Below are 10,347 nucleotides of genomic sequence, written 5' to 3' on the forward strand. Positions count from 1 at the left end.
AGTGATGGTTCACAGTTCGGGGGTGGTCATGGTAGCTGTTTTTTGTTCAAAAAGACAAAAGTAAAACGGGGGGGGGGCTAGCATTCACAAGTTGGCATTCACAAGCCTGATGGCCTGTGGGTAGAAACTGTTTGTCAGTCTCGTAGTCCTGGATTTCAGGCTCCTGTATCGTCTGCCTGATGGTGAAGTGAAGTGTGAATTATATTTATATAGCGCTTTTTCTCTAGTGACTCAAAGCGCTTTACATAGTGAAACCCAATATCTAAGTTACATTTAAACCAGTGTGGGTGGCACTGGGAGCAGGTGGGTAAAGTGTCTTGCCCAAGGACACAACGGCAGTGACTAGGATAGCGGAAGCGGGGATCGAACCTGCAACCCTCGAGTTGCTGGCACGGCCACTCTACCAACCGAGCTATACCGCCCCATGGTAGGAGGCTGAAGAGACTGTGCTGGGGGTGTGTACTGTCCTTTATGATGTTGTGTGCTCTCCTGGTGGCCCTGGTAGAGTACATGTCCTGTAGTGAGGGGAAGGCTGCTCCTGATATGTACTGAGCAGTTTTAATCACTCGCTGGAGTGCCTTCCTGTCCTTAGCAGTGCAGTTTCCATACCAGACCGTGATTGAGCTGGTAAGGACACTCTCAACCGTACTTCTATAGAAGTTGCTGAGAATTTTGGGTGGCATGCCAAATTTTCTCAGCCTTCTTAGGAAGTACAGTCGCTGCTGGGCTTTCTTTATTGTTTGTTGGGTGTTGTGATCCCAGGTGAGGTCCTCGCTGATGTGGGTCCCGAGGAATTTAAAGGTTTTCACCCTGTCCACCTTTGTGCCCCCTATGTACAGAAGTGTGTAGTGTGTACTCCTTCTCCGTGGGTCAATAATCATCTCCTTGGTATTGTCTGTGTTCAAGGAGAGATCATTATCCTATATGACAAGCCTTTATTTGTTATCATTTTGATGATTATGGCTTACAAGTTAATGACAACTTTTGAATTGAACATCTCAGAAAATGTAAGGTTTTTAAAACTGATGATCGAAATTATAACTTGACATATCTCACTTTGCATGTAATGAGTTAATATCACAGATTAGTTTCCCATTTGAAACTTCAAATGGGAAACTAATCTGTGACACAAATGGACTTTTAAACCATATCCAAATTTTCACCGGTATAATATAATCAGGGTTTTTACAGGTATCAGCAAATCTAATGTAATGCTTTTTAATGGCACTTGAAAAAAAGTAAATGCCTGTGTCTGACCACATATGGTTATTATCCATCCATCTTCTTCCGCTTACCTGAGGTCGGGTCGCGGGGGCAGCAGCCTAAGCAGGGAAGCCCAGACTTCCCTCTCCCCAGCCACTTTGTCCAGCTCTTCTCGGGGGATCCCGAGGCGTTCCTAGGCCAGCCGGGAGACATAGTCTTCCCAACGTGTCCCGGGTCTTCCCCGTGGCCTCCTACCGGTCGGCCGTGCCCTAAACACCTCCCTAGGGAGGCGTTCGGGTGGCATCCTGACCAGATGCCCGAACCACCTCATCTGGCTCCTCTCGATGTGGAGGAGCAGCGGCTTTACTTTGAGCTCCCCCTGGATGGCAGAGCTTCTCACCCTATCTCTAAGAGAGAGCCCCACCACCCGGCTGAGGAAACTCATTTCGGCCGCTTGTACCCGGGATCTTGTCCTTTCCGTCATAACCCAAAGCTCATGACCATAGGTGAGGATGGGAACATAGATCGACCGGTAAATTGAGAGCTTTGCCTTCCGGCTCAGCTCCTTCTTCACCACAACGGATTGATACAGCGTCCGCATTACCGAAGACGCCGCACCGATCCGGCTGTCGATCTCACGATCCACTCTTCCCTCACTCGTGAACAAGACTCTGAGGTACTTGAACTCCTCCACTTGGTTCATATGGTTATTATGTATAGTCAAGAGCTTACAATTGTCTGTGCGTCACTGAGATTTCAAGACAAATCATACAATAACTTGTTTTTCTTAACTACATGTAAATGTACTGAATGCATTGTGTGACTGTATGTTTCTAAAACATGTTTGTCTTTTCGTGTCCTGCAGACATCTGTGAAGAACATCTTCTCCCTGAGCCACGGGACTGGAGCTTCAGGATGGTGAAGGAGGAGCCACAGACCTCCTACATATAGGAGGAAGACGAGGCGCAACAGACCCTGCACATTAAGAAGGAAGAGGAGGACCCACTGACCCCCCATTTGAAAGAGGAAGTGGAGGAACACAGCATCAGTCAGGAGGGAGAGCATCTTGAAGGACTGGAGGAGGTTGATGTCACCAAGATGCCATTGAGTGGTGTGATTGTGAAGAGTGAAGATGATGAGTTCAAAGGTGAAAGTGAGGAGAAGAGAGAAGCGGAGCCTCCAAGCAGCAGCTCAACTCAACACATGACAACAGAAGCTGATGGAGACCACTGTGGAGGATCACAAGCAGACAAGATCTTAGGTCCACTATCAATCAATCAATCAATCAATGTTTATTTATATAGCCCAATGGGATGACAATGAGAAACCTTGGAGGGGACCCGCCGATGCGCAGATCAGAAAGTGAGGACACAACGTCTCACTCTCCTGACACTGATGATGACGACTCTGAGGATGATAAGACATGTCACACTGACAACACACACTTGACATGTTCTCACTGTGACAAAACCTTGATTTACCATTGTCATCTGGAGGTACACATGACAACATACACGAGAGAAACCCCTTTTTCATGTTCAGAATGCAGTAAATGTTTTAAACAAAGAGGTAATTTGAAAATACACATGATAATACACACTAAAGAAAAAACATTCATGTGCTCGATTTGTAGTAAAAGATTCCCCCAGAATGCAAATATGATTATACACACTAGAATACACACTGGAGAAAAACCTGTTATCCGTTCAGAATGTGGTAAAGATTGTGCACAAAGGCACTGTTTGAAAGTACACACTGGTGAAAAACCTTTTATCTGTTCGTATGTGGTAAAGGTTTTACACATAGTACCTATTTGAAAAAAAAAAGCAGTTAGTTAAATAAATAATAATACAGAAATGACAATGAGCATTATTACACTACAAACGGAGTAATACAAATACCACTAGAGATAGTGTTATTGATAATGCATAATACCAATAATTTACCTCTATTATCAATAAAACTGTTGTTCAAATGCAACAATACATATATGTAATGATAACTACAGATACAAAAGAAAGCAGAAAAATGGAGGGGAAGAAAGAGAAGCCAGCTATATTAACCTTGTAGATTGTTATAGTAACTATAGGTTAAGCTTTGTCAGTGTGCCTTGTGTTACCCAGTTTACCCGAGGGTAACAACGTCCATCCATCCATTTTCTACCGCTTATTCCCTTCGGGGTCGCGGGGGGCGCTGGAGCCTATCTCAGCTACAATCGGGCAGAAGGCAGGGTACACCCTGGACAAGTCGCCACCTCAACGTTAATTTATTATTTGATGAAACGTGATTATATGCATGAGTGTATGTATATATATGTACTCGTATATGTAAAGTATGTGTATGTGTATGTTTGTACAGTGAATGTATATGTACAGTATGTATATATGTATTTTTGTACATTGAATGTATATGTACAGTATGAGTATGTGTATATGTATGTTTGTACAGTGAATGTATATGTACAGTATGTGTATATGTATGTTTGTACAGTGAATGTATATGTATATACTTTTGAGTACACATAAATCCCTCTTAGTTCATATTTACTGGTTCACATCTGAAATATCTTCTGGACCACTTCTGGAAGCATATTATTATTTACTTTATACATCATTTGAGCAGTTGCATTTTATACATGATCATTTACTTTTAAAACGTATGACTTAATGAATGATTTTTGGGGTCTCAATAATCCATTTTATTAATATTGTTTATTACTCTTTTTTTGTACAAACCCCGTTTCCATATGAGTTGGGAAATTGTGCTAGATGTAAAAATAAATGGAATACAATGATTTGCAAATCCTTTTCAACCCATATTCAATTGAATGCACTACAAACACAAGATATTTTATGTTCAAACTCATAAACTTTTTTTTTTTTTGCAAATAATAATTAACTTAGAATTTCATGGCTGCAACACGTGCCAAAGTAGTTGGGAATGGGCATGTTCACCACTGTGTTACATAGCCTTTCCTTCCAACAACACTCAGTAAACGTTTGGGAACTGAGGAGACACATTTTTTAAGCTTCTCAGGTGAAATTATTTCCCATTCTTGCTTGATGTACAGCTTAAGTTGTTCAACAGTCCGGGGGTCTCCGTTGTGGTATTTTAGGCTTCATAATGCGCCACACATTTTCAATGGGAGACAGGTCTGGACTACAGGCAGGCCAGTCTAGTACCCACACTCTTTTACTATGAAGCCACATTGATGTAACACGTGGCTTGGCATTGTCTTGCTGAAATAAGCAGGGGTGTTCATGGTAACGTTGCTTGGATGGCGACATATGTTGCTCCAAAACCTGTATGTACCTTTCAGCATTAATGGCGCCTTCACAGATGTGTAAGTTACCCATGCCTTGGGCACTAATACACCCCCATACCATCACAGATGCTGGCTTTTCAACTTTGCGCCTATAACAATCCGGATGGTTCTTTTCCTCTTTGGTCTGGAGGACACGACGTCCACAGTTTCCAAAAAAATGTGAAATGTGGACTCGTCAGACCACAGAACACGTTTCCACTTTGTATCAGTCCATCTTAGATGAGCTCAGGCCCAGCGAAGCCGACGGCGTTTCTGGGTGTTGTTGATAAACGGTTTTTGCCTTGCATAGGAGAGTTTTAACTTACACTTACAGATGTAGCGACCAACTGTAGTTACTGACAGTGGGCTTCTGAAGTATTCCTGAGCCCATGTGGTGATATCCTTTACACACTGATGTCGCTTGTTGGTGCAGTACAGCCTGAGGGATTGAAGGTCACGGGCTTAGCTGCTTACGTGCAGTGATTTCTCCAGATTCTCTGAACCCTTTGATGATATTACGGATGGTGTAATCCCTAAATTCCTTGCAATAGCTGGTTGAGAAAGGTTTTTCTTAAACGGTTCAACAATTTGCTCACGCATTTGTTGACAAAGTGGTGACCCTCTCCCCATCCTTGTTTGTGAATGACTGAGCATTTCATGGAATCTACTTTTATACCCAATCATTGGCACCCACCTGTTCCCAATTTGCCTGTTCACCTGTGGGATGTTCCAAATAAGTGTTTGATGAGCATTCCTCAACTTTATCAGTATTTATTGCCACCTTTCCCAACTTATTTGTCACGTCTTGCTGGCATCAAATTCTAAAGTTAATGATTATTTGCAAAAAAAAAAAAAATGTTTATCAGTTTGAACATCAAATATGTTGTCTTTGTAGCATATTCAACTGAATATGGGTTGAAAATGATTTGCAAATCATTGTATTCCATTTATATTTGCATCTAACACGATTTCCCAACTCATATAGAAACGGGGTTTGTAATATGAATATTGTTTTGCGATGGTTTTATATATATGTCCCCAGACCTTTATGCAATAAACTACGTATGCTTCAACAAACGTTGGGTACAATTAATGTAGTTAATATTTGCATTTTTTTTTTATTGTAGTCGTATTTGATATTTTCTTTATTTGATTTATATGTCATTCCCAGGGTAGTTTATCATCTATAACTCCAAAAATATAGATTTACAAACCTTTATTGTTTGTTACAAAACAGAAATTAATCTTCGACAGGCTCTAAGACAACCTTACAGGACAAGGCAATAAGAGATGAAAACTAAAAACAGACACAAAGTGTAAGATATCAAATATTGTTCATCAACAGTGTTCATCTAATTTTGATTAGAAATCTTTTTATGGTATCAGATTTGCTTTTACCATAGGACCCTTCCCGGGCCCTGAGATCTGTCAGCAGTCATCTCCTAGTTATTCAAAAAGTCAGGACACAAAGTCACAGGATGGCATCTTTCCACCATTATGGCCTCCGTCTATGGAACAGCTTGCAGGAAGAGACCTCAGGGCTGCACAGAATGTTCATGTTTTTTAGAGAAGGCTTACGACCCATCTTTTTGATTTGACTTTTGTTTAATATCTATTACTATTTATTGAAGTCATATGTACTTTACTTTTGATATTATTAGTTATACAAGATTTTATTTAGTTTACTGTATATTTATTATTTAAAATTCATACGTTTTACTTGCATTTCATCCTTCATTCCTACTCATGGTTCTTATTATTTTACGGGTTTTATTATTTTTTACTTTACAGCGTTCCTCAGAGGGAGCCATCTGCATCAGGGATTATCGGCTGTGCTGTGGGGTCGCTTTGTTTCAGCGTCCTGTTGGCCATGGTCTAAAGACCTCTTGGTGCAGATGGCTCCTGTGATTGTGTTTACTCACCTGGCTCATACACATACATTAATTTGTTCATAAATGCGCATGTGTGTGTGCGTGTGTTTGGTATTTCTGGGTGTGCCTGTGTGCGTGTGTGTGTGTGTTTGTGTGTATTGCTTTTAAGTCTGTAAAGCACTTTGCGTTGCATTTCTTTTATGTTATCTCAGGGCATTCAATCGTTCGCAACTGGACTGTTTGGTTTGTCTTGGAAGATGTTTCGCCTCTCTGCAAAGTAGTCTTCATCACTTCGTGCTCATAGACTTAGGTTAGTCAGATCAAGTCCAACGGTTGGTGTCAAAACCACAAATATTTATACTCTAAAAAAACAGGTGGGTGTGCCTGGGCAAGGATGGTTTCACCCTATCGTAGTGAGAAAAACTGATTTGATGAAAACGAGCAATCCTAACTGTCAAAGCCACCGACAGTCGTTGAAGTGTAATTTCCCCTCGTTAGCATTGAGGTATTGTGTGGCAGAACGATCGCTGTGGATCGACTACTACCAGTCCAAAATAGTCGGAATCCCCCGCGTAAGCATTCCGCTCAGCTGTAAACAAATTCTGGTCCCCTTTTGTGTGCAGAATGTTTCTAACTCCTGTTATTTGTTGGAGGCTAAATTGCACAGTATTTTAGGAATTGTTGAAAGGACAGTGTTGTATGTGGGAGACAGGCAGTGTTTCACACCACCTCTTCAGTCCAGGGATGGTTTTTCAACCTTGACATAAATGGCTTCCCTCACTCCTCTTTCATACCATCCGTTCTCCCTGTCCATAGTATCTGTACATTTTTGTTCTCAAAGGACTGCTGTTTCTCCCTGAGGTGCAAGTAGACAGCTGAGTATTGGCCTGAAGAGTTTGCCCGTTTATGCTGTGCCATGCATTGGCTTAGTGTTTGTTTAGTTTCCCCAATATATGCATCGGGGCATTCATCATTACACTGGATAGCATATATGATGAGATAATTATTTAAATTTGAACTGTGTGTTGTTTCAGGAAATGTATCTTAATTTGTTGTGTAATTTCTTCTGTTCTGAAGGCATCTTTGAGATATTCTGTCACCTTTAACTACTCTGCTGTTTTTAATCAGTTTGAGCAAGTGACTCTGCGGCAGTTACAAGAGTTAACTCATCATATGAAGCCCTCAGGTTCTCCCCATGATGCTGTCCCTCCTACCTTTTTTAAAGAAGTGTTTTCTTGCATAGGGCAGCCTGTTCTTAACATTTTAAATAGCAGTCTGTTTTCTGGAGTAGTTCCTACCAGTTTTAAACACACCGTGGTTCAACCGCTTTTAAAGAAACCTGGTCTGGACAGTTCAGTTTTAGCCCATTTTAGACCCATTCCTAAGCTGCCTTTCCTCTCAAAGATTTTGGAGAAGATTGTTTTTACCCAGTTAAACACTTTTTTAGAGGACTGTGATGTTTTAGAAGTCTTTCAGTCTGGGTTTAAACCCCTCCATAGTACCGAGTCAGCTTTATTAAGGGTTTTTAATGACATCCTTCGAGCAACAGATTTAGGTGATCATGTGATTTTAGTTTTACTGGATCTAACAGCAGCATTTGATACGGTGGACCATAATATTTTAATTAGCCGCCTGCAGCATCAAGTGGGCATCTGTGGTACTGCTTTGAGTTGGCTGAAGTCATATTTGACTAACAGGACCTTCTCTGTAAATGTTGCTGGATCTGAATCCTCCGTTGCTCCCTTGACATGTGGGGTCCCACAAGGCTCAGTTTTGGGACCACTTCTCTTTTCTATTTATTTACTTCCCCTGGGCTCAATCCTAAGAAAGCATGATATTTATTTTCATTGTTATGCTGATGACACACAAATGTATTTTCCATTAAAGAGAAATCATGCCTCTTCAATACAGCCATTACTTGCCTGTCTTGATGATATCAAGGCCTGGATGGCCCTAAACTTCTTAAATTTCAATGAAAAGAAGACAGAAGTAATAATGTTTGGACCTAGTGGTACCTGTGAGCTCCCCCCTGTTGACTTTGGCCCTTTGGCTTTGCACGTTAAGCCCATGGTCACCAACCTGGGCTTTCGTATTGACTGTGATTTTAAATTGGACCGTCAGATTGGCACAGTGGTGAAAGCCAGCTTTTTTTTATTTACGTCAGCTGGCCAAGGTTAAAAACCTTCTTTCTAGGCAACAGTTAGAGACAGTAATCCATGCCTTTATCACATCTCGGCTGCATTACTGTAACTCTTTATATTTTGGAATTAGTCAGTCCTCCCTCTCACGTCTGCAGCTGGTCCAAAATGCAGCTGCCCGACTTTTAACTAACACAAGAAAAAGAGAGCACATTACTCCTGTTTTAGCCTCCCTCCACTGGCTGCCTGTGTCTTTTAGAGTCCATTTTAAAATTATCTTACTCGTTTTTAAATCCTTACGTGGTCTTGCCCCACCGTACCTCTCTGAGCTGCTCCATCTCTATGCCCCCACCCTGTCCCTCAGGTCAGCTGATCAGCTGATCCTGGAGGTACCCAAAACAAAGCCCAAGCTCAGAGGGGACAGAGCCTTCTCTGTTGCGGGTCCCAAACTCTGGAACGATCTCCCTCTCCATGTGAGACAGGCCCCTTCTTTGGCTATTTTTAAGACCCTTCTTAAAACCCATTTTTATTCACTGGCTTTTAACCCAGCATGAGACTTTGAACTGTTTTTAGCTTTTAACTTTTTGAACTGTTTTTAACTTTTAAACTGTTTTTATCTAACAAACTGTTCTTGGGGTAATTTATATTTGCTTTTTAATTGTGTATTTTTATTTCTGTTTTAAATGTCATTTTTTTAGTCTGTCCTTTGCCTCTATTTCTTTGTGGTGTACAGCCCTTTGTTTTTCAACTGTGCTTGTCTTTAAAGGGCTTTATAAATAAAGTTGGTATGGTATGGTATGGTATATGTAAAAGATGTGTTTTGAAGAAACTCGAGGGGAGTAACACATTTTATGTACATACACATATGTACCGGTACATATATTTCATATACATACATATATGTACATATATTGTATGTACATATATACAATATTGCTAAGTATGTGGTCAACATCTTAGCACCTCTGGTTGGCAAAAGTCCACATCATTTCCAAAACTCAATTGACTTTGTAGCGAAGATCAGAGATCTAAAAATGGACAAATATGAAACTATAGTTTCATTTGACGTCACCTCCCGGTTCACCTGTATTCCAACCCAGGATGCACTAGAGACGGTGAGGCAATGTCTACTAGGTGATGGCACCTTACAGGATAGATCCACACTAAACCCAGAACAGATATGCCTTTTGCTGGAACTTTTCCTTAACACTACATACTTTCAATTCATGGGACCGCTTTACCGACAAAAACATGGTTGTGCCATGGGATCACCTGTATCCCCAATAGTAGCAAACTAGAGATGCGCGGTTTGCGGGCACAACCGCGGAGTCCGCGGATTATCCGCGGATCGGGCGGATGAAATTTAAAAAAATTAGATTTTATCAGCGGGTCGGGTCGGGTCGGGTCAGGCGATTGAAATTTAAAAAAATTGGGTGGTCCTGCGGCGGCCGGTTTGGGTGGGGTGGCCGGGGGCTGGCCTCGCCGCGCTCTCCGGGGGTGGGGGGTGGGCTCGTGGGGGCCCGGTTGCCGGTGGGGCGGGGGCGGTCTTCCCGTCCGGTTGCGGGGAGTCTCTGGGTCCTTCGGGCGGGGCGTCTCGCCTTTCTGCCCGTGTGGGGTGTGGTCTCTCGCTGGCTTGGGGTCTGGCTGTCCCCTGCTTTTCTCGTGCCCTGTCCTCCGCCGGGTGCGTCTGTCTGCGGCCTGCTGCTGGCCCTTGTGGGCGGTACGGTGGGTCGGGCTCTGGGGTTCCTGTCGCTGGCCGGCTTGGCTGCGTGGGGGCGGTGGTCCCTGGTTCCCTGGGCACCACGCCTCCTGTTTGTGGGTTGGGCTCTCG

This window comes from Nerophis lumbriciformis, linkage group LG01 (assembly GCF_033978685.3).
Source record: "Nerophis lumbriciformis linkage group LG01, RoL_Nlum_v2.1, whole genome shotgun sequence".
NCBI lineage: Eukaryota > Metazoa > Chordata > Actinopteri > Syngnathiformes > Syngnathidae > Nerophis > Nerophis lumbriciformis.